This window comes from Eurosta solidaginis, chromosome 5 (genome assembly GCF_040869045.1).
Source record: "Eurosta solidaginis isolate ZX-2024a chromosome 5, ASM4086904v1, whole genome shotgun sequence".
Taxonomy (NCBI): domain Eukaryota; kingdom Metazoa; phylum Arthropoda; class Insecta; order Diptera; family Tephritidae; genus Eurosta; species Eurosta solidaginis.
This window is the reverse complement of record NC_090323.1, coordinates 14016638-14043275: the sequence shown is the minus strand read 5'-3', so window position 1 is coordinate 14043275 and position 26638 is coordinate 14016638. Positions and strand designations below refer to the sequence as shown.

Below are 26638 nucleotides of genomic sequence, written 5' to 3'. Positions count from 1 at the left end.
CATTTTTTTTTTTTTCCATCAAAGTTTTAAAAAGGGCCTAAAAATAGGCATTTCGAAAAACAGGTATATCCGCCAACTTTTACCAAAAAAAAAACACAATTTTTTTGTTTCAATCCTAAATTAAATTATCTTTAATTGCAAACGACAACCGTTTTACTCACAAAATCATTTTAAATACAACGAAAAAGAAGAAAAAATTCAAATGTTTCCCAATGTTGAAAATTGGTCAACTTTGAGTGGCTCTAAAGCCAGTTGTATATTCTTGATCCCTGGAAAATTCTCTATTAGAAACATGTATTAGGTTTAGCGAACGCTTTCATGATTTTTTTGATTTTTGCCATGCTTTAACGGCAGAGGCGCCACTGTGCGCATCTTCTTGCGACCTAGCTAGCCTTGCGCATCCTGATAGACTATGTGCAGGGGAAATTAAATGTTTAATAAGTAAACTTAAACTAAAATAGAAGTTTAAGAAAAAGAAGCAGAGATCAGACTTGGAAAAAAGATTAATGTATTTTTGTTTTTGCTTTTTAGAGATTTTTTTCATGCTGAAAGGAAAAAAAAAGGATGGGAGAAGAAAGTGGGGGTAGGAGTCAAAACCGGAGCCGCTTTATCAGTTTGTTATATAAATGTTTAAGGATGTTTATAGATGAGTTATCGGTTTGTTATAACGAGAGCTATAGGTTTCTCATCGGTGTCATATCGGCAAGGTAGGAGCGAGTTATCCATTTGGTATGGAAATATATTAAGCTTGCTATCGACAAATCATCGGTTGGCTACAGAAAAATTATCGATTATAGAAAATGTATAGATATATCGGAGGGTTAACGATGTGTCGTTCGTGTGTTATTGCCTTACAATCGAAAAGTTATCAATTTATTATCGAAAATTTATCGACTTATGATAAAAAATTATCGATTATTTATCCAGAATATATCGATTTGCTAACAAAAAGTATTGCTTTGTTATCTGATCATTAGTAATTTATTGTTGCGTGTCGTATCGATTTGTTATCGACAACTCATCATTTTGTTATGAACCGATATCGATAAGACTTCCATAATAAAGTAGTAAGAATAAGAAAGCGATGACTTGGCGATAACAATACGATAATTTCATTTTCGACAATAAGCCAATAGTAAAACAAATAAAATGTAAAATAAGCGGGCGAAGTTCCTCTTCAATGGCCGAAATTATTTGTTTTTGGTAAAGTTACCTCTGTTGTGGTTTAAATTCAACAACTGAGCGAGCTCTGGTTAATTTTAAAGAAATAGATCGTGGGTTCGAATTAATCTCAAAACCTTAACAATAAATTTTTTTCCTTATTAATGTTATGTTATATTGTTTACTTAATTGAAATTTTTTTAAATTAGAATAGAGGGAAGTAAAAACTTAAGAAAACTATTATAGCTCGTTGCATGGATCTATTTCGGGGGCTTTCTTCCATTTCGTACCTGCTAAACTTTCATCGGCAACACGGTTTTTCCTTTCTTCTATTCCAATTAAAAATGTTTCAAATTAAAAAAAATTGAAAAAAAAAAACCACAACAATAATAAAGTAAAAAAATAGTTATTTAGACCTTGAGCTCGGGTTCAATCCTACTAACTTAATCAATTGGCCAATAAAACAATGACGAAATTGATGAAAAAAATCAGTTTTCTAGAGCCTTTTCGGTTTTAGTTGAAAAAGTTGCAATTGAAATTCAGAAAGTTACGATTTAAGTTCAGAACTTCTATTTGTAGCTCAGAAAATTAAAACTTAAGTTCAGAATTTCTATTTGTGGCTCAGTAATTCAAAATTGATGTTCAGAATTTATATTTGTAGCTCAGAAAATTACAATTGAAATTCAGAAAAGTGCAATTGAATTTCAGAAAATTCCAATCAAGTTCAGTTGAAAATTCTGAACTACAGTTGTAATTTTCTCAACTTCAATTGACATTTCTGAAATTCAGTTGTAATTTTCTGAACTTGAATTGAAAATTCTGAACTTTAATTTTAACTTTCTGAACTTCAATTGCAACTTTGTGAAAGCCACGATTGAAGTTGGGAATTTTCTAATCAAGTTCAGAAAATTATAATTGAAGTTCAGAATTTCTATTTGTAGCTCAGTAAATTAAAATTGAAGTTCAGAATTTATATTTGTAGCTCAGAAATTTACGACTGAAATTGAGGAAATTACAATTGAAGTTCAGAGAATTCCAATTAAAGTTCAGAAATAATAATTCAAGTTCAATTGAAAATTCTGAAGTTCAGTTGTAATTTTCTGAACTTTAATTGACATTTACGAATTTCAGTTGTAATTTTCTGAACTTGAATTGAAAATTCTGAACTTCGATTGTAACTTTCTTTCTGAACTAAAGCAAAGGTGTAAACGTTCATCTGAATTCGGAAAATGATGAAAAAAAAATATAGTAAAAATTTATTCAAATGTCTGAAAAATGTTGGTTATATCATCATTTCACAAAACAAGAATTACTCCCAAGTTGAGTGATTTGCACATGACCTTCCACATTTTCAAGCCTGCCGTTTGAGTTCACACATTTCTTGCCTGGCTAAACACCCCCAACCCTTGCGTTCTTTCCACGGTTAAAACTGCAAAGACTGCGCCCTCCTTTGCAGCTTATCTGCTCTTTCATTACCATATATTCGAGCGAAGTTAATAAATGGATATCCGGTACGCAGGCTATTGCAATATCTAACCAGCACTGTGTGGCAGATATAATTTAGTAGATAAAAGCATATTTATTTATGTAGTTTGTAGGTATGCAAGTTTCTATATCAAAATTCAGGCAGCCACTACCCCAACAAATTAGTGATATTCATTATGGTATTCCGCAAAGTATTTCTATTTTATTGTGTAACGGAAATGGAAAATAACCAAATATCTAACCATAATTATGTGAAATTGGCAAAATGATGGTACCTAATTAATTGAAATGACCACAACAATGTCAACGCAAAACTTTTTCAGCAAAAAAAAAAAACGGAAGAACAAAATGTAGCAGATATCTGCTATTATAATAATTTTTTTTGTTGTTTTGTGGACAAAAGAAAATAAAATTGCTTAAAGTTTAATAAGGTTAATAAGTTTGTATTTGGTATCTTTCTGTCAGTTGCGAAAAGGCAAAAGTCGAAATTCAAGAAAGCTAGTTGATGTTTGAGATGGTCAAATTGTTGATCGGTGAAGGTATCACCTTGAGTAAGTTAACTTAGTACTTGTCTAGTCGTACAGAATAGTTGTACAATAAATATTATTAACTCAAAATCTTTCAACGACAGTACGAATAACTAGAAAAAGAGAATATCGTCACACGTCGGGAAAGAAGCAAAATTGCATAAGCGAGCATTTGTATGGAGAAACCGAAGCAGCGATCTCAGCCTGAACAGGGTATATATATTTGAAACCGGAAGGGGCAGAGGCGATATACCGAGCCTCCCGATTGCGGAAGCCACAACTTAAAATAAGCTCGTGAGACTGTTATAGCAGATTAAGGGCAGTATGCTAAGAAACAAATTCAATTCGATAAATCCTCGATTATGCAGCCGAATTTGAAAAGAAGAGCCCCGAGCCGGAAGACAAAGCTGAAGGCAATAAAATTTCCAGAAAAAATTACAAAAGATTGATGTAAGGATTATTATCCTTGGGACTTCGCGGTGTTAGAGGTTTATAACTGCGACTCGCAGCCCCATTTGGCTTTTTATCTCTCTCTAGCACCTTCGTCGTGATGTCAATATCCCCCTGTTGAACAATTGTTCTAAGGCTTTGAACGTCTCTTTCAACCACGCCATCCTCAAGCGTATTACGATTATTGTCCGTGGGACTTCTTTTATTCGGTCGCAGATAAATACCTAAGAAATTTTTCCAAGCAGCGTGTACAGCACGTTCTCCAACAGCCTGTTTATTCGTAAGATTAAATGCTGACTCTTATCCATAAGCCAGGACACATCAAGTACCTTCTAATTCAGTATCGGTATATTTCGGTTGTAAATCTGCAAAAGTCGCAGCGTATCGTCTGATTTCAGCACGTATGGTATCCATACATCCGCGCGCTCGTGCTTGTCTCTTGGGGTTCAGAACAACTTCCTAAGCCACGATGTTCTCGCATCGATCAGGATATAACTATTCGAAATAATTGCTACTATCAACCAACGCCACCGTTAGCGACAGCGCTACAACAAAAAGTGCGGCACCAAATCGCTCTTTCTCTCGAAAAGAGCCGGAGTCTTAGTGTTACCTCAGGGAAATGATTCGGTAGGTATACCCATGGCCACTTTCAGGCTTCGTGTGAACACAAGCACTATAAGAATTGCAAATGGACTATGGTCAGACATATCATCGTGTGAGAACTTCCAGTCAAACCTGGCCCTCATATGACAAGGGACGCACAGAAGCGCTTCTGATTTTAAATAAATCAGTTCTATCGTCCCTGATAAGGGTTCTAACAGGGCATTGTTTAATAGGCACGCATGGTGCTAGAATGGGGGCAACGACCTTCAACTATTGTCACAGCTGCAGATGTACAGAAGAGGAAGAGAGTGTCCAGCACCTTCTCTCTCATTGTCCAGCGCTTAGTAGGCGTAGGTTGGCCATCCTTGGTAAACCTTTTCTACATGACCTCGCTGAGGTCTCTAGCTATGAAGTAAACGCTCTAGCAAAATTTATCATTTCCACGAGGTGGTTTGACCCGCTTTGGGCAGGTTAGGGGTCATCTTTGAGACCCTATAGGCTATTACAATGGGCCCATTGGTGGCCTAAGTAGTGAGCTGTTACCATAGTACCCAGCTCAGCCCTTGCAACCAACCTAACCTAGTGTTACTTCGCTGTGGCCTCTCCAAGAAAGCCGGCGTCTTTGCGTCGCCTCCTTTTGGCTTAGCAACTACTTCCGAGGGAAAACTGCCATTTTTCACGTTCGCTCTCGCGTCCCTTTTTATTCCATATATACCCTACAGGGATTCAAGTGTATTAGCACATTTAGGATTCTAATTCGGGCTGCGTCATATTTGAGCGATTGAACCTTGTTTCCAAATGAGACAAACCAGTTCATTATACAAGAATTTTTCTGAATGTATCCATAGTGTCAAAAAAAAAAAAGTTTAAAAATGTTAAAGACAAATTTTGTCAGGAAATAGCAAGCTCGTTCATTTTACATTTAAAAGTTCTGCACAAGAATAATAACGTACTCATATCCGTAATGACATTCACGCTCAAAGCGCCTTAACACGTTGACTGCCAAGGCCATTTTCAGAAAACTGGCCGAAAATGGCATTTAGATTTTTTCACATTATATTACTAAAAGCTCTATTTCTAGATCATTGGTATCATCAAAAATCAAAAATGATGTTTTTTTAAAGGAGGAAAAGGACCTACGACTTATCTCGTAGTTGGCGTCTGGGGAAGAACTCGCTACGAATTATCTCGTAGTAGGTAGGTCCTTTTTTTCCTAAAAAAACATCATTTTTGCTTTCTATAGTATTTTGTTTTATAGTTATTATTATTTATTATAATTATCATAATTTTATTATTATTTTCTTTCTTTTTAGATTTATAAACATTCTCTAAAATTAGTGTTATAATTATCAAGAACCCAATATGTATAGGAAAAGGTCACTGAATCAAAGTGAAATTGAGTACAACGCAAATCTAAGTGATTCAGAAGATGATTTCAGCGATGGTAGTAACGACATTTATGAGCCTTCTGAGAATACAAGTCATAGTGAAGATGAAGTCATCTCCGAACCTGAAGACGTCTCCGAATCTGATAATAATGACGATGATTTTCAAGCAACAACTTAAAATGAGAATGATGATTTGTTGACAGAAGTTCAACACAATCCTGAATTATTTCTTTTCGAAGAAAATGTTTGTGTGAAATTAGATACATCAAATTTTACAGTACAAACGCTGGTGGATTTATTTTTTTCGGATGAGTTTCTTGCATTACTTTGCATTACTGGTAGAACAAACTAATTTATATGCTGCGCAAGAAATTGCAACATTGGAAAATGGGAATCAAAATGCTATAAAAAAAACTAAAAGGATATCAAATTGGCAAGACGCAAGTGCTACAGAGATGAAAGTTTTTATTGCTCTTTTATTGCAAATGGGTCCTTGTACTTTTCCAACAATAGAACATTACTGGAACACAAACAAGCTATATATTTGGCGCACAAATGAGCCGCAATCGATTCCATTTTATACTTCATTATTTTCATTTGGTTGATAACTCACAACCATCTATCGACAGATTATACAAGGTGAGACCAATCCTAAATCATTTTAACGATGTTATGCGTGAAAACTATGTACCAAGTAAAAATATTTGTATTGACGAATCCATGATGCTATGGCGGGGAAGATCGCTTTTCCGCCAGTACATAAAAAATAAAAAACACAAATATGGTGTCAAACTATATGAAATATGTGAGTCCGACGGTCTTGTAATAAAAATAAAAATTTACAGCGGAAAATCTGAGTAAACTACCCATAATGTAGGTCACACTGCTGACGTTGTTTTACATTTACTTGAGGACTATCTCGATAAAGGCTACGCGCTTTACATGGATAATTTTTATAATTCAGTTAGTCTTACAAAACTGTTATATACACGAAAAACTTATGTGTGTGGAACCCTACGAAATAACAGAAAAGGAAACCCCAAAGATGTGGTAAATCGTAAACTAAAAATAGGGGAGTGTTTGTGGCAGACAAATGGTCCTGTTACTGTATGCAAATGGAAAGACAAACGAGAAGTCCTTTCCATTTCAAACATGCACGCTATTGAAATGGTAGAGGTGCCCAATCGCAATGGAAGAATTTCTATGAAACCGAATATAATTCGAGATTACAATAATGGAATGTCTGGCACTGACCGATCAGATCAAATGATTTCGTACTACTCATCTCTAAGAAAGACTATTAGATGGCACAAAAAGGTTTCACTTCATATTATAGAGATATATATACAAAATGCTCACAGAATTTACCAAAAAGTAACTTCATCTAAAATAAAACTGATAAAGTTCAGAGAAGAACTCGTCTTGGCGTTGATTGGAGATTTTCAACCAGTCTTTAAAAAAAATAGATCTAAAGAGCTCAATTATTTAGAGTGTTTACCACCAACGGAAAAAAAACAGCGTCCGACAAAGCCATGTCGCGTATATATCCAAGAAAAAAAACGCCGAGAAACGTGTTACTTCTGTCCAGTCTGTCCAGAGAAGCCAGCCCTTTGTGTGGAAAATTGTTTTAAAAACTTCCACAAATAATAATATATTACTTTATTTCTTGTATTTGAGTTAACTTTTCCATTATGAATTTTTGCATTATATTGAATGAATTTTTCCATAAATTTTTTTTTTAATAAAACGAAAGCTCACGGAAGCCAAAACCAAAATTTTTTTCTTATCCCAGAAGCCATTTATCGATACTAATACTATTATAATACGGTTTTACTCGTATTTACACAAAAAGTGGTAGTTTTAGGTAGTAGGAGATAACTCGTAATTGGCTTTCTGGAAGGGAAATCATACTACGAGTTATCTCGTAGTTGGCAGTCAACGTGTTAAAATTTATATTTTATATATCATGAGACTCATGCCAGTTCAGGAAACAACAACTGTCCAAGCATCAATCATTCTCTTCAGTAGCACATACATAATTTGCCTAAGGCTGTGAAGTTCTAATTTACTTTTTCAACAAAAAAATAGAACACCACTTTTTTACATACATAGGCGAGATTGCGTCTTTACAAACAGATACACATCTATACAAATTAAGACAACGTAATTTAAAATCCTTGTTGTGTTCTGTGACAAACATAAAACCAAAAAAAGAAGGATATTAAAAATTTGTATTCACTGGTATTCACTAGCTATTACACATCTCTTTGGCCTTATATTTTTTTTTGTTCAATTTTTATACTCAGCGTGCTTTGCCCACAGAGTATATTAACTTTGATTGGATAACGGTTGGTTGTACAGGTATGAAGGAATCAAGTCTATATGTATGACTTAAATATATCAAAATCATCACTATCGAAAAAAAAATTTGATTAAACCATGTCCGTCCGTCCGTCCGCCCGTCTGCCCGTTAACACGATAACTTGAGAAAATATTGAGATATCTTCAACAAATTTGGCACACGAGCTTATCTGGACACATAATATATTGGTATTGAAAATGAGCGAAATCGGATGATACGTTAGGTTAGGTTGAACTGGCCGGTCCATGGAGACCTCACATAGGCTGACTGAGTCCGTAGTGTTACCAGAAGTTTGTTTTAACGACAAAACTGAAAAACCCTATCAAAAACCAAGACCTATGTTATAAATTAACTCCGTCCTCTTGGCAAATACTAGAAGCTTCCTAGGACTTAAGCCACTTGCTGCTTCTAGATCTGACAGCTGTATCACTCCTAATAGCTGGAGTCTTAGCCTGGCAAGTGCATGGCACGTGCACAGAACGTGCTCGATTGTTTCCTTCTCCAACCCGCGCTTCCTACATATGCCATCACTGACCAAGCCTAATTTAAAGGCATGTGACGCCAGAAGGCAGTGTCCAGTCAGAATACGCGCCATGAGCCATTCAGAATTGCGTGAGACTGTGGTGGAAGTACCAAACACCACTTGGACAGACATTGGTGGCTTGGAGAATGTTAAGAAGGAATTGCAAGAACTGGTGCAATATCCAGTTGAGCATTCAGACAAATTCTTGAAATTCGGTATGCAGCCAAGTCGAGGTGTGCTTTTCTACGGATCACCTGGTTGTGGTAAAACTTTACTAGCTAAAGCCATCTCTAGCGAGTGTCAGGCCAATTTTATTTCGGTTAAAGGACGCGAATTGCTTACTATGTGGTTTGGTAAGTCTAAAGCTAATGTTCGTGACATTTTCGATAAGGCACGCTCAGCTGCACCTTGTGTTGTTCTTCGATGAGCTGGACTCTATTGCTAAAGCACGTGGCGGTAATGTAGGAGACGCTGGCGGCGCTGCCGATCGTGTTATTAATCAAATTTTAACCGAAATGGATGGTATGGGTGCTAAAAAGAACATTTTCATAATTGGTGCCACCAATCGTCCAGACGTTATTGATCCGGCTATCTTGCGTCCTGGCCATTTGGATCAGTTGATTTATATTCCACTTCCCGATGATAAGTCGCGTGATGATATCCTAAAGACAAACTTGCGTAAATCTTCGTTAGCTAAAGATGTAGATCAGACTCAAATCGGATGATAACCACGCCCACTTTTTATATATATAACATTTTGGAAAACACATAAAATCTGATTATTTAGTAAATAATACACCTAGAATGTTGAAATTTGACATGTGGACTGATATTGAAAAAAAAAAATTCTAAATGGGCGTGGCATCGCCCACTTCTGATAAAATCAATTTTACAAATATTATTAATCATAAACCAAAAATCGTTAAACCTATCGTAACAAAATTCGGCAGACAGGTTGCTTTTACTATATGGAATGCTTTGAAGAAACATTAACGAAATCGGTTAAGAACCATTCCAGAGACTTGAAACTTAGCACATAGTTTGCGAGTCGATGGCACTACAATTCATGGAAAACAAAATGCCGCCAGGTGGCAGACGAAACGAGATAAACGAAAATCCCTGAAAAAACACAGGGAATCTTGCGATCGATTTTTAAGTAAATTCCCGGTGAGATAGAGACCTGAAACTTGAGCTGTGAGTCAGAACTCGGTGACATTGCAATATTTGATCAAAAAAGTTTCGCTAGGTGGAGCATGGATCGAAATATTAAGAAAATTAATTTTGATTTGGGAATCTTTCAATCCCTTTTAAACTAACTTCCCGGTAACTTAGAGACGTGAAACTTGGCACGCAGTTCGAGGTTTGATGACAATACAATTTACAGAAAACATAATTCCGCTAGGTGGCGCGCTAAGTGAGATAACCACAAATCCTTGATAAACGAGGGGAATCCTGCGATCGATTTTTGAGTAACTTGCCGGTGAGCTAGAGACTTGGAACTTGGGCCATGGCTCAGAACTCGGTGAAAATGCAACATTTGATCAAACAAAATTAGCTAGGTGGCGCACGCGGATCGAGATGGTAAGAAAACAAATTTTAATTTGGGAATTTTTAATCCATATTTACCTATCTTCCCGGTTACTTAGAGACTTGAAACTTGGCACTTAGTTAGAGGCCTGGTGACAATACAGCTTGTAGAAAACAAAGTTCCGCTAGGGGACGCGCTAGTCAAGATAACTGCAATTCCTTTAAAAACGGGGGGAATCTTGCAATCGATTTTTAACTAAATTCCCGGTGAGCTAGAGACTTGAAACTTGGGCCGTGAGTCAGAACCCAAAATTTCAAATGCCTTTTTGTAGGCAGCACGAAAAGAGTCAAAATAAAAAGATGATAAAAAAATTTTAAGGACTACCTTTATATAAATGGACCAAAAAATAGAAGACAATCTTTCCTTTAATACAGACATAATCTTGTTGAATTTTGACTAAAAAACTTTAACAATAGCTCTTGTAAAAGACTTTTGGTATTTAAAATTATAAAGGTAGAGCGCGTGCTTAAATTTTAAATAATCAATTAGGTAATCCCAAGAACATGGTTTGCCTTAAATTGAAATATTGCGCTCCACCTTTATAGTTTTAAATCCCAAAATTCTTTTACAAGAGCTATTGTTAAAGTTTTTTAGTCAAAATTCAAAAAGATTATGTCTGTATTAAATTAAATATTGCCTTCTATTTTTTGGTCCATTTATATAAAGGTAGTCCTTGAAATTTTTTTATCATCTTTTTATTTACAATTCAAACAAGCCAACTTTGTGTATGTGTGGCAAAGCGCCAGAAAGTATGCTCCTCGCCTACAGCTAGCTGTTATCCTATGCGAAAACTCAGTTCAAAGCGAAGCATAAAAATGGTAATAAAATAATAAGTAGATATGGTCTTGGTTTTGACAGCAAAGATATTCTTATAAAGTCTGCTTGTTTATGAAAAGCGAATTGGACAACAAAACATTTAGACTTAACTAAAATGTAGTAAAAGTTAGCTTGATTTGTTTTTATGTTTTGCTGTATGCTTTATGCAAGGAAAGCAACTAAACAAATTGAATAAAACGAAATTCTCTGCTTGTGAGAACTTTTGATGATAATTATTGAGGCTAAAGTTCACCAAGAGGACCTCGATAAACAAAAAAGTTTTTCTTTTACTTTAGGCAAAAATGTTTTAGTTAAAGTTTGTATCTTTAATATTAAATTATAAAAGTGCTTTTAATGCAAATGAAGGTCGTGTACAGTTTTAATAAGTTTTTGATTAGCTTGTCATATTTAATGCAGTACATTTGTGAGTTGGAAAACGAGATTCAAAATGGGCAACAAAGCACAAATTAGGTGGGGTGGTGGACTTTTTTTATTCTTATAAATTATATATATGTGGTATTCCATCCCATTTAGATCAATTTTGAACCCGACCCCTTTAGAATTGGCTGAAAGTTGTTCTTCTTTTTCTAGCTTACAAAAGACGTTTTTCAGAAGTTTTTAAAATTTTTTCATCCAACTCAAAAAAAGTTATGAATTTTTAAAAAAACACCGTTTTTGTTTTCAAAATGCTATAACTTTTTTTTTAATTTGTTTTTAAATGTACTTTTCGGAAAAAATTCAAAAAAATTTTTAAAGTTTTTTTTTGTAATTTTTCAGTTTTTCGAGATTTTTCGAATTTCGCCCGTTTTTTTTTTCTCATAAAAAACTTCAATCAATCCTGCAATCATCCCCACTAATCCCGGAGTGGGCCGAGAATTTTTTTTTATTAAAAAAAAAAAACTTTAAAATTTTTTTGTATTTTTTTTGAAAAGGAAATTTAAAAACATATTTAAAAAAAAATGATCCCAAACGGTCAATTTTTGAAAAAGTTATAGCATTTTGAAAAAAAAAACACCGTTTTCCAACTCAAAATAAGTTTTAAATATTTTGAAAAAAAACGGTGCTTTTTCAAAATTGACCGTTTGGGATTACTTTTTTTTTTTAAAATATGTTTTTAAATGTACTTTTCGGAAAAAATACAAAAAAAATTTTAAAGTTTTTTTTTTTCAATTAAATAAAAAAAAAAATTCTCGGGCCACTCCGGGATTAGTGGGGATGATTGCAGAACTGATTGAAGTTTTTTATGAGAAAAAAAAGGGCGAAATTCGAAAAATCTCGAAAAACTGAAAAATTACAAAAAAAAAACTGTAAAAATTTTTTTGAATTTTTTCCGAAAAGTACATTTAAAAACAAACTTTAAAAAAAAAATCCCAAACGGTCAATTTTTGAAAAAGTTATAGCATTTTGAAAACAAAAACGGTGTTTTTTTAAAGATTCATAACTTTTTTTGAGTTAGATAAAAAAATTTGAAAAACTTCTGAAAAACGTCTTTCGTAAGCTAGAAAAAGAAGAAAAACTTTCAGCCAATTCTAAAGGGGTCGGGTTCAAAATCGTTCGAAATGGGATGGAATACCCCATATATTTTAGATAACAATTATTTTTGTTTTTATCGGCCTATTGATAAATGATTCAAGGTTCAATTCGAGCTCAAGGCCAGAACAATAATTTTTTTCCAATGATAATTATTGTTATTTTTTAATTTTTCTAAATTTGAAAAATTATATTTTGTTTTTGGAATAGTAAGTAGAAAATTTTTCAGACAACCTGCCATAGCTGCGCAGATAGATCCATTTCGAAGGGTGCTAAGCCTTCATCATCAGTACGCTTTAGGCACGCTGCGCTAACCATTTAGCTATACAGCGGTGGTTTGTTTGACTGGCAAATTTGCTACTTCTATTCCTTTTTACCAACTATATTTATTCAGTGTTGCGCCATCTGGTGCAAATCACTGTTAATGCTGGATTTTTGTTTATTTTCAATTACTTTGTTTGACATTCCCAGGTGCTCAAGGTTCATTAACCATTGTTTTATAATGTTTGTTATGTTTATATTTTAGATAGGAATGTGTGAAAAATCGCATACAAATTTTAATGGTCCTAATCAGTATATATAAAATAACCAAGTTGTTTTATTAAAAGTCTACCAACTACACGCGAACATATTCGTACCAACTGTAAAGACGGGTACCAGTGCGTGTATGTAACAGTTTTGTTTTACCATGTGGTGTTAAAGAGGGACATATAATATAATTCATAGATTGATAAAAGTTCTGTACAGCTGCTTAAGACACAGAGGTTCACGAGACGCACCGAATTTGAAAAAAATTATATCGAGACAAAAGTCGATAAAAGTCAAAGAAAAATTATTAAATCCGATAACATTTGATTCAAAATCAAAAATCGTAAAAAAATATTAAAATTGTAAAAAAATGTATATTAACCCATAAATAGTGTGACGAATATTAGCATCACTATGCTGTTAGTAAATAATCACAACAACAAATACAGTAAGCAGCCAGTAAGCATAACCAGCAGCTCGAAGTGAAGAGATATCTCCCACACACACATGTAGTCATCAGCCGAAGTTGTTACTCACACATACACACGTATATGGCTCAATTACCAAGCTGGAGATACAACAGTTCTAGAAGGTGAAGCGTCTAGACCTTAGGAGAAATATGCGGACGAGGAAACAGAGAGTATAAAAGCAGCGCAAGTTGAGGAATGATTAATCAGTTAGATTTAAACACGCTTTTGTTTTGTACGTAACATTGAAGGATAATTGTACTACTCCCAAGTTAGTCTAAATAAAGACCACTTTGCAATACTGAATATTGGAGTTATTTATTCGACAGTTCAGCGATTCGAACGTTAGCAGAAAGTGCATAATTATCAGGAACTCCCTAGAATTCATTACAGCACCATTAAATTTCAAAAATGTTTAAATTTAAATATTTATAAGGGTAAAAAAAGTGATTTTGACCATTTCATAATAATTCACGCAAGCAATACTTGTTTCGCGATAACTGATAATAATCTGGTGACACCAAGGTAGTTACAATCTTCTTCCACTTCCCAACTCTGCTTCCAGACAGCGGTGGCTATTGAAACTCTTACAAAGTTATAAAGAGTGGATAAGTAACATCAAACACACTTCATGGAAACTCAAATAAAATCCTTAAAAAAATCGACAACAGTAATATGCGATTCAAGGGGTTAATAAACGCAACACACAGCTTCCTCAAACAAATATTAAACCTCATCTACTCGAGGCGAAACTTTAGAGACTCCAACTTCCTAATTAAAGTAGGGATTTAGGGCCGTAAGGCCTCGGAGATTGAACGTACTAATGTTAAATCTCTCCTGAGATGGTCGGGTTAGTATCTTAATAGTGCTTGTTACCAGAACATAACAGATCTATATATATCCGAAAAGCAATGGTCCTCGATAGCACTTCCAAAAATCGTCAAGGAGTGTTCTTAATGCTACAATAACAACAAATAATAAACCGTAACCACAAATAGTATAAAAAATGGAATAGGAAACATATAAGATAATAGAAATACCCATAAACATATAAAAGTACTTAGCCCGAACCAGAGATAAGGAGGCGAAGTATATATTAGTGTTAAATGTAGGTTGATTCTGCGGAGAAATTATTGCTTACTCTATCTGAATTGTTTGCTACAAAATTATTTTTTAAATATTACGACAAATAAAAGATAAATATAAATGGTGTCACTATTTGCAATGACACAAAAAATGAATTTCCCTGAATAAAATTTTACGTATCGGTCTGTTAACGAAAAGTTAACGATTTACTATCGAAAATGTGTTCATTATTTATAGCAACGTTAATAAAAAGTTATCGATTTGTTGTCAGAGTGTTATTGATAATGCTACCAATTTGGTATCGCTGTATTATAGATTTGATATCGAAAAGTTATTGATTTGTTATCGGAAAAGTAAAAAAAATTATCGGTTTGTTAACGGAGTGTCACCAACATGTTATCGGCGTATTACCGACGACTCATCAGTTTCAAACAGATACCGATGAAGCTTTAATATAAAATCGATGAAACATCTGTAACGCGTCGATAACGCGTCTATAAAAAAAACAATAAAAAGCTGATGACCCTGCGGTTACATGTCGTTAACAAATTGAAATATAGCTGGCGGTAATTTTTCGATGTAAATAATAAGCAGAATATAAGGCAACAACCTGTCGTTATCGGTGGCTATAGAAAAAAAAACCGACAAAGCTCTTCTCAAATAGCCCGAAATATTTGTTTCTGGTAAAGTTACCCCTTTTGTGGTTTAACTTCAACCACTTTGCGAAACTCCTGTATTTTTATACATCGAACTTCGAGTACTTCGTACACGCCCCCTTTTTCAATCAAATTAAGCTTTTCTCATACTTCAAACTACTTCAATTGAAACACGCATTCGTTTTCATAAACTTTAAAACTTAACTTTTTACAGCCACTTGGCACTCAAAATAAATGTAGTGATTAACTGTAATTGTTATTCTTTCTTTCATTAGCCATTTAATTCAACATTTTCCAACATCGCTTGTGTTATGGTAGGCAATTAATTCATCATTAAAAAAGTAAGTTGAGTGGCATTGAGCTGCTTTGAATGGCAATTCCCAAAGCAGATATTTTCACAAGTGTATCACCGACACACACACACATAGCATTATCATGTAGAGATGATTGCATAAAGTGAAATAGAGAAGAATGTGACGCCTACTTGGTGACGCACAAAATTGAGAATTTATTTGAGTGGATAAAAGAATGATAGTTAGAACAAGTAAGGAAGGCTAAGTTCGGGTGTAACCGAACATTACTTACATACTCAGTTGAGAGCTATGGAGACAAAATAAGGAAAATCACCATGTAGGAAAATGAACCTAGGGTAACCCTGGAATGTGGTTGTATGACATGTGTATCAAATGGAGGGTATTAAAGGGTATTTTAAGAGAGAGTAGGCCATAGTTCTATGGATGGACGCCATTTAGGGATATGGCCATAAAGGTGGACCAGGGCTGGCTCTAGAATTTGTTTGTACGATATGGGTATCAAATGAAAGGTGGTAATGAGTATTTTAAAAGGGAATGGGCTTTAGTTCTATAGGTGAACGCCTTTTTGAGAAATCGCCATAAAGGTGGAGCAGGTGAGACTCTAGAATATGTTTGTACGATATGGGTATCAAATGAAAGCTGTTAATGAGTATTTTGAAAAGGAGTGATCCTTAGTTCCATAGGTGGACGCCGTTTCGAGATATCGCCATAAAGGTGAACCAGGGGTGTCTCTAGAATGTGTTTGTACGATATGGGAATCAAATGAAAGGTGTTACTGAGCATTTTAAGAGGGAGTGGGCATTAGGTCTATAGGTGGACGCCTTTTCGAGATATCGCCATTAGGGTGGGCCAGGGGTGACTCCAGAATGTTTGTACGATATGGGTATCAAACGAAAAGTGTTACTGAGCATTTTAAGAGGGAGTGGGCATTAGGTCTATGGGTGGACGCCTTTTCGAAATGTCGCCATTAGGGTGGGCCAGGGGTGACTCTAGAATGTGTTTGTATGATATGGGTATCAAATGAAAGATGGTAATGAGTATTTTAAAAGGGAGTAATCCTTAGTTCTATAGGTGGACGCCTTCTCGAGATATCGCCAGAAAGGTGAACCAGGGGTGTCTCTAGAATGTGTTTGTACGATATGGGAATCAAACGAAAGGTGTTACTGAGCATTTTAAGAGGGAGTGGGCATGAGGTCTATAGGTGGACGCCTTTTCGAGATATCGTCATTAGGGTGGGCCAGGGGTGACTCTAGAATGTGTTTGTACGATATGGGTATCAAACGAAAGGTGTTACTGAGCATTTTAAGAGGGAGTGGGCATTAGGTCTATAGGTGGACGCCTTTTCGAGATATCGCCATTAGGGTGGGCCAGGGTGACTCTAGAATGTGTTTGTACGATATGGGTATCAAATGAAAGGTGGTAATGAGTATTTTAAAGGGGAGTAATCCTTAGTTCTATAGTTGGACGCCTTTTCGAGATATCGCCATAAAGGTGGGCCAGGGGTGTCTAGAATGTTTGTACGATATGGGTATCAAACGAAAGGTGTTACTGAGCATTTTAAGAGGGAGTGGGCATTAGGTCTATAGGTGGACGCCTTTTCGAGATATCGCCATTAGGGTGGGCCAGGGGTGACTCTAGAATGTTTGTACGATATGGGTATCAAACGAAAGGTGTTACTAAGCATTTTAAGAGGGAGTGGACATTAGGTCTATAGGTGGACGCCTTTTCGAGATATCGCCATTAGGGTGAGCCAGGGGTGACTCTAGAATGTTTGTACGATATGGGTATCAAACGAAAGGTGTTACTGAGCATTTTAAGAGGGAGTGGGCATTAGGTCTATAGGTGGACGGACGCCTTTTCGAGATATCGCCATTAGGGTGGGCCGGGGGTGACTCTAGAATGTTTGTACGATATGGGTATCAAACGAAAGGTGTTACTGAGCATTTTAAGAGGGAGTGGACATTAGGTCTATAGGTGGACGCCTTTTCGAGATATCGCCATTAGGGTGGGCCAGGGATGCACCTTAACGTTAAGCTAATCGTTTATCAAAAAATTTCCACCGTTTCCGTTGAAACACTTCGAAATATTATCGATAAAGAAATTATCAAGATAAATTGTATCTCGTTTTTAACCGAAACGAAAAGCTTTCGTTACGTTAAAAACGTTAACAAAAACGTGATACTTTATGTTTGAATTGTGCTGGCAATGCTATAGCCATGGTGAAGCCGTAAGGTGGTAACAACGAGGGCACATACACACACAAACTCCATGTAATTTGTTTGTGTAATTCGTTGGTGGTAATGTCAAAAATACTCTGAGAAATGTTCGTACTGTCAAAATTCATGAGAAAAGTTGCAATCAGCTTGGCGAAGGCTTTCACCTTTAATGACTCCGCCATCAATCAGCTTTGCCAGCATAGTTTTAAATTAATAATCAACATAAACGATTTGATTTCGTTTTGATATGGCAGAAAACGAAACGAAATCATTTCGCTAATTTGACGTTTTTAACGTTAATAAACGAAACGAAATGACTTTGTTTCGTTTATTAACGTTAATTATCGTAACGAAATGATATCGGTTCGTTGGTTAAGCATGCCTGGGGTGGGCCAGGGGTGACTCTAGAATGTTTGTACGATATGGGTATCAAAAGAAAGGTGTTATTGAGCATTTTAAGAGCGAGTGGACATTAGGTCTATAGGTGGACGCCTTTTCGAGATATCGCCATTCGGGTGGGCCAGGGGTGACTCTAGAATGTTTGTACGGTATGGGTATCAAACGAAAGGTGTTACTGAGCATTTTAAGTGGGAGTGGGCATTAGGTCTATAGGTGGACGCCTTTTCGAGATATCGCCATTAGGGTGGGCCAGGGGTGACTCTAGAATGTGTTTGTACGATATAGGTATCAAATTCAAAGTATTATTGAGGGTTTTAAAAGCGAGTGGCCCTTAGATGTATATGTGAAGGCGTTCTCGCGATATCGACCAAAATGTGGACCAGGTGATCGAAAAATCATCTGTCGGGTACTGCTAATTTATTTATATATGCAATACCATTAACAGTATTCCTGCCAAGATTCCAAGGGCTGTTGATTTCGCCTTGTAGAACTTTTTCATTTTCTTCTACTTAATATGGTAGGTGTCACACCCATTTTACAAAGTTTTTTCCAAAGTTATATTTTGCGTCAATAAACCAATCCAGTTACAATGTTTCATCCCTTTTTTCGTATTTGGTATAGAATTATGGCATTTTTTTCATTTTTCGTAATTTTCGATATCGATAAAGTGGGCGTGGTTATGGTCGGATTTCGGCCATTTTTTATACCAAGATAAAGTGAGTTCAGATAAGTACGTGGGCTAAGTTTAGTAAAGATATATCGATTGTTGCTCAAGTTATTGTGTTAACGGCCGAGCGGAAGGACAGACGGTGGACTGTGTATAAAAACTGGGCGTGGCTTCCACCGATTTCGCCCATTTTCACAGAGAACAGTTAACGCCATAGAATCTATGCCCCTACCAAATTTGAGAAGGATTGGTAAATTTTTGTTCGACATATGGCATTAAAAGTATTCTAGACAAACTAAATGAAAATGGGCGGAGCCACGCCCATTTTGAAATTTCCTCTTATTTTTGTATTTTGTTGCATCATATCATTACTGGAGTTGAATTTTGACTTAATTTACTTATATACAGTAAAGATATTAAATTTTTTGTTAAAATTTGAATTTAAAAATATTTTTTTTAAAAAGTGGGCGTGTTGTTCATCCTATTTTGCTAATTTTTATTTAGCACATATATACTAATAGTAGTAACGTTCCTGCCAAATTTCATCATGATATCTTCAACGACTGCCAAATTACAGCTTGCAAAACTTTTAAATTACCTTCTTGTAAAAGTGGGCGGTGCCACGCCCATTGTCCAAAATCTTACTAATTTTCTATTCTGCGTCATAACGTCAATCCATCTACCAAGTTTTATCGCTTTAACCGCCTTTGGCAATGAATTATGGCATTTTTTCGGTTTTTCGAAATTTTCGATATCGAAAAAGTGGGCGTGGTTATTGTCCGATATCGTTCATTTTAAATAGCGATCTGAGATGGGTGCCCAGGAATCCACATACCAAATTTCACCAAGATACCTCAAAATTTACTCAAGTTATCGTGTTAAGGGACAGACGGACGGACATGGCTCAATCAAATTTTTTTTCGATACTGATGATTTTGATATATGGAAGTCTATATCTATCTCGATTCCTTTATACCTGTACAACCAACCGTTATCCAATCAAAGTTAATATACTCTGTGAACTCTGCTCAACTGAGTATAAAAACATGATAAACAAATCTGTTTCATTAGTTTTCCTTTCATCTGTTTTTATACTAGTGATATGCAGCCCAACTAATTAATGAAGGCAGTCAATTGCGATAGTTATAGTTGTTGATAGAAAAGTTATCATTTTAATTGAGATAACATACAGCAACAACACTTGTACATATGTTGAGCAACGAGAAAAGTAGCAATAACGGCAACTAAATAAGCAAATTTGTAGGGCAGAGAGTAAGCAGAACGAAAAATTAATGAGGAGAAGATTTGTCAATTAAGAACGCTCTTGTTTAGAACCAAAAAAAATTTAATAGCTAATATTGGATATTTGCAAAAATGTCTCCAACACCCTCACATCCAACTCATTCGTACGCTCCTACAACTTGCGTAACTATGCACGATGTCTTGCAGGAGAAGCAAAAAAAAAAAGTTATCAAAGAGTTTGTACTCAAGTAAAGCTGTAATTATAAAATTGAAATTAAGCTAGAGGCTAGATATTAGAAATGTAAAATTTTGTAAAGAGTCTGTGTTGGTTTAAGTGTGTATGATTCTTATGTTATTTGGTAGCGTTGACATCAACAAGGAAGCTGTAGCCTGTAGTGCAAAATTCTTGAACCACACCAGCTCGTTTATCACGCTGACATCTTTTCACTTCAATATTGTTATCAACGCGGTTCGTTCCTTGTTGGTGTATTCTATAATGTCTATAAGTATGTCAGCAGTTTTTAAATAAACGCAGAAATAAACAAGCATGAAAGTCAGTTTGCGATACAAATTTAATTTTAACGAGCCAAAAAACGAAACACAAACTAACCAAGCATTCCACAAAACCGTAAAACAAAACACAAACAAACTTGAAGAACTAATTTTCCTTGGTAAGGAAGTTTATTTGAACATGAAGATATGTATATGGTTGTGGTTAATAAATGTGGCACAGGCTGACTCATTTTGAAGCAATTTTATAAACTTTTAAAATTTCAATGTACGTGGTAGAGTAAGGAAAGACAAAAAGAGTAAAGCAAAGTTAAGAGGGGAAGGGAAAGGAAAGGAAAGTAAAGGAAATGAAAAGAAAGGAAAAGAAAAGAAAAGAGAAGAAAAGAAAAGAAAAGAAAAGAAAAGAAAAGAAAAGAAAAGAAAAGAAAAAAAGAAAAGAAAGGAAAGAAAAAGAAAGGAAAGGAAAGGAAAAGAAAGGTAAGGAAAGGAAACAATAAAAGAATATGAGAGAAGATATAAGAAGTGTAAAACGAGGTCGAAACCGAAACAGGACGGTGTGTTATCAAGTTGCTATATAATTGTTATCAGTTTTTTATCGATGCGTTATCGTTTTGTTATAGGTGCGTAATCGACAAGGTACGGACGAGTTATCGATCTGTTGTCGATGTGTTATAAATTTGCTATAAATAATAAGGGTTATCATTTTTTATCTGCGTGTTATAGGTTTGGTACAAAAAAATTATTGTATACTATTGGAAAATTATCGATTATCTATAGAAAGATTATCGATGCGTTATACAAATTTATTTATTTTTTATTTTTATTTATTTATTACGACTCGAAGAGCCTAGCTTATACAATTGAAAAAAGTATTGCATTAATTAACAATAGGTACAGTAGTTTAACAATAGGTGCATCAGTTTAAATAGATATATGTATATATATATATATAAGCGAGGAAATTTGTAATTTCAGAATTAGATATATAAGTTAGGAATACGTATCACCAACCAGCTCAGATCTTAGTATTTATTTTATCCTCATAGATTTGACGTAAGTGTATAACCTTTTTTTAAACAAGTTATTATCACTATTTTTTATGTATTCAGGTAGTTCATTGAAGCATTTTAACCCTTTGTAAAAAAGACTATTCTGTTTAGATTCTGGTTTATAATTAGGTAATTTGAAATCATTTATTTGTCTTGTGTTTCTTCCATGGACATCATAATTAACTCTAATATTTGTTCTTAAGTATTCAGGTAAATTTCCGGTTTTTATATTGTATATAAACTTCAACGTAAAGAAAAATATTTGTTGCTTCACGCTCATCCAATTTAAATAAAGTAGCATATCTTTTATTGGGGTATCATAACGTTTGTTTGAGATGAATCGCATAGCTTTATTCTGCATTTTTTGCAATTTATCGATTTGCGAATCTTTCATGACAAATAAAATTGTAGAGCAATATAAAAAGTAAGATTCGACAATAGATCGATATACTTTAGTTTTATAGTAACTACTTAGGTTTTTGCAGGTTCTTTGCATAAACCATATTTTAGTTGCTATTTTATTGGTTATATTAGCGACATGGGCATTGAATTTCAATTTACAATCTATTACGATACCAAGGTATTTAATAGTATCTACGTTTTCAATTTTTGAATTGCTTATTTTGAGAGTACCAACTTCGAAAATATTCTTTCTAGTTATTAACATGTATTTAGCTTTTTCGATATTAAGTTTAAGTTTGTTAGCACACAACCAAATATAGAGGGCATTTAAGTCACTTTGTAATTTATTTCTTAAATCATTTTCGTTTCTACCACTTATCCAAATTAGTGCATCATCAGAAAACAATTTTATTGAACTATATTTCAAAATTGAATTAATATCATTAATGTAAATGATGAACAAAATTGAAGCGAGGACAGAGTCTTGTGGAAGCCCAACCTTAACATCCGCTTCATCTGACAACGATGAGCCAATGATTGTTCTTTACTTACGGTTGCTTAAAAAACTTTTAAACCAGTCTAGTTCTAAACCATAGATGTTAAGTAATGATTAGATAATGCTAATGATTGCTAATTAACCTTAATTTGTGAAATTCTCTAATTCATTAAAAAATTAGAATTAGTTCAACTAATTCCCATTAGATAATTGAAATTTTTATTCCAATGGCAAATCTAATTGCAATTAGTTGCCATTCGCAAAAAAAATTGGTTTACTTTTACAATTAGAAATCTAATTTACTTTTGCTAATGCAATTAGATATTCAATTAGCTCGAATTAGGTGAACTATTTCTAATTATTTAATGAATTAGAGAAGATAAACCAATTGCATCAATTGCTAATTCTAATTGGAATTTAACATGTATGTTCCAAACCTTGAATGCCTATGTCTGATAATTTTTCCACTAGTATTTTTATATCTATTGTCTCAAAAGCTCTTTTAAGATCAACAAAAACTGCTAAAATCGACATTTTATTACTAAGATCAACTTTCCATTCAGCTAGAACCATATTTAAGGCTGTTTCGATATATTAGCGGAAAGTTGTCGATTATTTATCGAAAAATTTTCAGTATATTATAAAAAGTTATCAATTATGTATGGAAAAGTTAGCTTCACAATATTAGCAAATTATAAGTTATCGAAAAGCCATCGATTTGCTGTCAAAAATTTTCCATTTTTATAGAAACATTATGTTAACAAAAACTATCGGTGTGTTATCGATTTATTATCAAAAAGTTATCAATTATTAATTTAAACTATCTGAGAGCGCACCAGGACTTCGCTGTGTACGATTGAACAATGACAAAGAGTCTGTGAGTGTGCTGATGGTGGATATCGGTAAATTATGGCCAACATCTAGCTCCTTGAGGTACAGGTCTAACTGTGATAGTATTAAACCAAGACGAGTCCTCTAAATCATCTCACCTTGCTCTTTAACTATGCAAAACTGCCACCTCTGGGGCGTTGCATTAACGAATCAGACTTTTTCTGATTTAAGCTTCCTCCCTTCTCTTCCAAAAGGATTAAAGTTAATGCTTCTGTAATGTCTAACTATACTGTGAGCTTCTTCGCAAGAGATTTAGTCTTTCCCGGAAATGAAAATGCAAAGCTCCCCTGCTTAATACGATTTGACCGATGTAAATGTCGTTTCAGCACTTTACATGCCGTTCTTGAGCCGGTAGAAAATAGATCTGGTATTCATTTAAAGCCTATCCAAGATGTAGCATTCCTACCCGTGCGAGAATTCGTAGCTGTGTTTTTATTTGAATTGATTTTATTGGTTCGTTGTTTACAACAAAATAAAGTAAAGGGCAAAGGTCGCCTATGGTAGAAACCCATAGCGCAAAAATTACACCACTGCACTCGGAGGTGAACATACCAAACAAATAGCATAAATTCGCATAAAGCTTAGATAAAGAGAGGAAGGTTGGTTCGAAACATGACCTACATTGTTTTCCAAAAACCGTACCTGAGAATATTTTTCAAAAACGACCTATAGCATAGTTCGATTGAAGAGCGCCTTCTTTCAGAATTTTTTTCATGAATGCCCTATCTGAGTCAAAATGTATTAAACTCATGTTCATATGGGCGTTTTTTAACAAAAAATCTGAAATAATAGTTTATTTAAAAATTCTGAAGAAGAGCGTTTGTGAAATTGTGACCAAGATAAGGCGATATTCCACCCAGCAGTAGATATATGTATATGTAATTGTAAAACAAATTTTCATCAATATTTCGAAACAAATTTTCAAAACATTTTGACAAAAATTTTTCAAAACACCTTGTTGTCTATTTAAACTTACATCTTAAGTGGTAGAAGTACTCAGCTTGAATAAGTGCAAACGCCAAACGCACTTCCACTAAAACACCAAAACGGCAAAAGAAACGAAGCAAGCGTAAATGAAATTTGAAAAAGCAATTCATAGCAAAAAACTAGCAGCCACAAGTTGTAAGGTACAGTACAACCAGTGATTCATAGCAAAGATGCCAACTTACAGCAAAAGACCAAGCAAAATCAACAATTCAAAATGTTAGTGCGAAATATATCAAGCAAAAAGATAAACTTCTTTCAAGTTATGCCATGAACCTTAACAAAGTTTTGTGCTTGGCAGAGCTGCTCAACTGAAAGCTCTCCCTTTAGTTACGTAGTTGTATATATACATTTTCTTGTGTATTTTATAACCGTTGTATATGTTCTAGTATATATATATGTATGTTAGCATGTACGAAAGAGTTTTTTTTTGTTCAGTATATGAAAAGTATCATAGCAAATGCTGTAAGCAAGTGCAAGATGCACTCAACCGAAGTTCACAAAACCACAGCCAGAATATAGAAATTGTGGAAGTAACTGCCAATGGCACTGACACTTAATTGCAATAAAAGTGCAGCGGGGCAAATGCAAGAAGTGCTTATGTTTGATGTTTTTATTTCCTTCTCACTTTTGTGGCATAAGTATTCTTTATTATAATTGCAGGTTTAGCTATTTTTTTGGACATTCTGTTGGCTTCTGGTTACCCGTTTTTGCTTTTTAGTACACTAGTTATGTAGAAAAAATGAAATGCAATTTATTAAAGCTACGGACTTGGAAAAAGTACAATATTAAAAAAACTTTTGCGAAAACATTTTCGTTTAACATTTTCGATGAATTTTTTTAATTATTTGAAATAAGCGTGCAGTAAAGAAAATTTCGAATAAATTTGGGCCAGAATATATGTTTAGGGCTAGCTAGTTGGCGTAATATGTGGAAGTTGTGTAGTTAAGAAAATAAAAGAGGAGAAACCAAAATTGAAGCTAGACAACGTGTTTAGAGATTTGTAATATAGTTGTTAACGGCTTGTTATCGTTTACAACAGTTATTGCCTTGTTAAAATTGTTCCCCATTGTTTATCAATAACAAAATTTATCGATTTGTTTTTAAAAATTTAGCGATTTGTAATCGAATTTGAAAATTTTTAAGTTTGTTTTTGGATGAGTTATCGATTATTTGTCGAAATTTTATCAATTTTTCATCGATCTGTTATCAAAAATTTATTAATTCGACTGTAGAAAAAAAGGTTTTGTTATTGAATTATTTTCGATGGACACCAATTTCTTATCAAGGAGTTAATGGTTTGTAATATAATCGACGAGTTAGCGGTAAGCTATCGAAGTGTTCTCGCCGTATGTCTGCGTGTTTGCAAAATAGGTTTAAAAATATATTTTATTAAATGAATTTTGAAGAATATTTTTATGCATATTACAACCTTTTCGCTTTTTGCCGACCCACATTTCTTTTATTTCCAATATTTTTTTTTTTGCCTCTCCAAATCCTCTGTTTTTGCTTTTGCTCTTCCACTCTTTTATCTCCTTCTCTACTCTCAGTTACTTTTCAGTGTATTTATTGACTCCTTCATCAATTCTCTTTGCATTGTTCTTTTTCGTTTTCCCCATTCTTCTTCTGCCACCTTGTTATAACCAGCTTTGGCTTTTCGTTTTTGTCCTGCTTTTCCCTTCCTATCCCCTTTACACTAGTCTTTCATTGTTTTTGACTCTTCTGTACAGGTTGAAATCTTCTGGCTCTCCAACTTTCCCAATTTGTCTCCCTCTCTTCCGCTTCCCGCTATACTTTTACCATCACTATATCTCTTCCTCAATACGTCTTTCTCTCTTCTCTCTTTTGTTGTTTTTTAACCACAAAAGCTCTCCCCGAAGGCTCAGAGAGCGTTGTAAATATGAACAGTCCTTAGCCTGATTGAATCTGAAATCCTCCGGACTTAGCTCCTTTTAGTGCTAGACCTCCTGTTTCTGTTCAAGTTTTCTTTACGACTCGCGACTCGTCGCGTTTTTGTTTTTTAATCGAGCCTTATGATAGGTATGTCCGTCCTGGACTATTCTAAGCCTCTTAATCCGCTTTGTCAATGGGCAAATCAGTTTTTCTCTTTCGTGATCCTCTTCATCTACCTTTTACATTTATCTTTTACTTTTATTTTTTCTTTTACCGTTTTTCTTCATTTTAGTTTCTTTCTTTCCCTTCCCTGTTATTCTCTCATTTACTCCTCTCTTAAGCGTGCTCAGTCGCTCTATTTCTTTGTCTTTCTCCTTTGTTCTTTTTTTCCCTCTTCAATGAGCT

General features: G+C 34.5%; 1 protein-coding gene and 1 pseudogene across 2 annotated transcripts in view; one reads left to right on the top strand and one right to left on the bottom strand.

The window, feature by feature from the left end:
- Positions 1 to 26638, bottom strand: part of LOC137253891 (uncharacterized) — a 239083-nt gene that overhangs the window by 110270 nt on the left and 102175 nt on the right. The window lies entirely within an intron of this gene.
- On the top strand, positions 8570 to 9224 carry LOC137254118 (transitional endoplasmic reticulum ATPase TER94-like; annotated as a pseudogene).